Source organism: Sorex fumeus, unplaced genomic scaffold (genome assembly GCF_029834395.1).
Source record: "Sorex fumeus unplaced genomic scaffold, SorFum_2.1 ptg000034l, whole genome shotgun sequence".
Taxonomy (NCBI): Eukaryota; Metazoa; Chordata; class Mammalia; order Eulipotyphla; family Soricidae; genus Sorex; species Sorex fumeus.
In genome coordinates this window covers 34,888,881-34,892,318 of record NW_026606091.1, presented here as the reverse complement: position 1 = coordinate 34,892,318, position 3,438 = coordinate 34,888,881, and positions in this window count along the sequence as shown.

Below are 3,438 nucleotides of genomic sequence, written 5' to 3'. Positions count from 1 at the left end.
CAGCCTTGTGCAAAGCAAACACCCTACCTGCTGTACTATTGGTCCAGCTCTTACCTACTTAATTTTTAACTTTTAATATCATATAACAAATTAATTTCATATAAAATTAATTGTAAAATTCATATAGACTATTTTACTTTTTCAGTTTTAGTATTTTTGTTTCTTTTAAACTGCTGATCAATTTTGATAACCTATCAACTACCATTACAGAAAATAGAGGTTTCAGTAAGTCATTTTAAAATGTCTATTAAGTTATTTTGGTTTGGGGCCATATTCAACTGTGCTCAGTGCTTACTCTAGGCTCTGTGCTCAGGAGAATCATGTGGTGCTAGAAATCAGACCTGGGTCAGCCACATGCAAGGCGAATGCCTTAACCCCTGTACTGTCTCCCCAGATACCCCTCCACCTTTATTCAATTTTTTGGGGGGTGCATAACTGTCTAGTGAGTTTGTTTCTTTTGTCTGAGTTTAGAGTATGGATATGTGGCTCAGTGATAAATGTCTGTTCCCGGCACTACCCCATATTGTACAATACAATCACCAGAATGCTGGTGATCTTGTGTGCCACAAGTGTGATCTCTGGCACAGCATAACAAAGTGTGGGTGCCCTACAATTAAGCGTATCACTGTTACTGTCACTGTCCTCCCATTGTTCATCAATTTGCTTGAGTGGGCACCAGTAATGTCTCCATTGTGAGACTTGTTGTTACTGTTTTTGGCATATTGAATACGGCATGGGGAGCTTGCCAGGCTTTGCCACGAGTGCGCGATACTCTTGGTAGCTTGCTGGGCTCCCCGAGAGGGGCAGAGGAATTGAACCCGGGTCGGCTGCATGCTAACCCTAGCAATTACCCCCCCATCAGGTGTGAGACCATTGGCTTTGTAACAATAGCAACAACAAAGGGAAAGGAAGAAAATCTCATTTAATATGACTGCATAGTGTAATAAGTACCATGTGCATATATCCCTATGTTTTTTGAAGTTAATATTTTCAAATTTATTTATTTATTTATGCATTTATTTCGTTTTGGGGCCACACTCAGAAGTCCTGAGGACTTGTTTTTGATTCTGTATTGAAGGATCACTCTTGGCCTATTTGGGGGACCATATTGAGTACTGCGGTTCAAACCTGGGTCAGCCAGCCCCATGCAAAGCAAGTTTCTACCCACTGTACTCTATCTCTAGCCAAATATTTTCAAATTTTAATAAGTTAATGTGCCACTTAACCACTGTCCCTAGTATTGAAATTTGCCTTGTTTCCAGTGTTTCTCTATAATAAAAGTAGGATAAAAGATAAAAAGTACTAAAGTAAATAATAAAAGAATTTTAAAAAGATTTCTGAGAAAAATGAAAAAAGAAGGGAAATAAGGAAAGAAGAAAAATACAAAAAGTACTAAGGTAAGAAAAAAAGTACTAAGGCTGGAAAGATAGTTCAATTGGTAGGACGCTTTCCTGGCACTTAACTGACCCATGTTCAGTCTCCAGGACCATGTATTGTCCCCTGATCCCTCCAGTAATGATCCCTGAGCACAGACCCAGGAGCAATGAGCACTACTGGGTGTGTCGTATCCCTAATAAATGTATCCAAAAAAGTACTTGTATATCCATGAGTCTTATAGATCTAAATACATGTCCATTTAATTCTGTAGATTAGGGTGACACATTTACCTATTGTGAGACAGGGAGTGACATAGTCAGGTTTGCATTATAGAAAATATGAGAGAATTGCAGGTAATTGATACCAAGAACAGTTAATGAGAAAGTCCAGTGAATAGTCTACGTAAGCTTTCTAAGAATATGAGGCAGCTGGAAGCAGAGAAGATTAGAAGACCCAGGTAGAAAGACACTTGAAGATTTAGATTTCATAGAAGCTAGTGATAATGGAATGAAACGGATGGAGAGAACTAGTAAGGGGACGCCAGTATTTCTGAGTTAAGCACATTCATGGTTGGTAACATCTTTTTCCAAAATAGGAAATGCAGAGCAGCAGCAGATTATGAGTGGATGTGGATTTATGAATTTTGAATTTTTGTCTAGAAATTTCACTGAACTTTGGATATTTGTATCTGGGTGATCAGGGTTAGCGACAAAGATTTTGGAGCCATGCAGGACCATATGGTAGATAAAATTTGGATCTGGAGCGAGTGTGTCCCAGGAGCGTGTCATGAAAAAACTTAGGGAAGCACTACTATTGAAGAAAGCAGATGAATATATAGGATTCAGTTCAAGAGGCAGGAAACTGGTTCCATTCAATTTCTCTTTAGACCTTTTATCTTTCTTCTGTGGTCTCTCTCTTGTTATTACTGTGGCAATGATAATATTTTTTGTCATTCCAATAGAGAAAAATTGAAACTTTAAATTATTTGCATGAGTTTTATCATTCATCTTTATATTATACAGTACCAGGTTTTCAGAACGTTGTTGAAAAATAATTTGTATATTATAAGTTCACCTATTTAAAGTATGTGGTTCTGTGGTTTTTAGTACATTCACAGAATTTTGCAACAATCACCTCACTCTAACTTTTGAATATTTTCATCATCTCAAAGAGAAATCCCCTGCACCTATCAGCAGTTACAAGTATTCCCTTTTCTAGCCCTAGATAATCACTAATCTATGTTCTACCTTGTTTTTCCTAGACATTTTATATAAATGGATCCAGAAATGATATATTGTGACTGACTTATTTAAACAATCATGATTTTAAATGCAGATATCAGAGCAGTTAAATTTTATGTTGGGATTACTGAAATATTATTTAAAAACTTTTAAATTTTCATGTCTCATTTCTTGAGGGTGTCTTTAACTGGACAAAAGATACTTATTCAAGACAAACTCAGAAATGTTGAAAGAAAGAGGAAGTAGAATCCTTCTTATCCCACTCTCTTACAGCGTGTCTAAAGGATTCTTCTGGTGGTGGGAGGCTTTGGGGACATAGTCATTGGTGGAAGGAGATGGGCACACTGATGATCGATGCGGTGCTGGATTCCATTATTAATAGGATTATAAACCATAGAATCTCAATTGAAAATACAAAACAGACAAAGACAAGAGAGACAGTACAGTGCTAAGGCACTTACCTTGTATTCAGCCAACCTGGTTTGATCCCCACAACTGAATATGATCCTCCAAGCACTGGCAGAAGCCACTCCTAGGCACAGATCCAGGAGTACTTCTGAGCACTGTGGGGTATGATTCAAAAACCATAAATAAAATACATGGCCCTCTCTAGTTCCATCTGCAGCACTGTCCTCCCATTGTTGATTGATTTGCTCAAACAGGCCCAGTAACGACTCCATTGTGAGACTTGTTACTGACTGTGTTTGGCATATTGAAGCCGTCACAGATAGCGTGCCAAGCTTTGCAGTGTGGGTGAGATACTCTCGGTAGCTTGCTGGACTCTCAGAGAGAGGTGGAGGAATCAAACCAGGGTCGACTG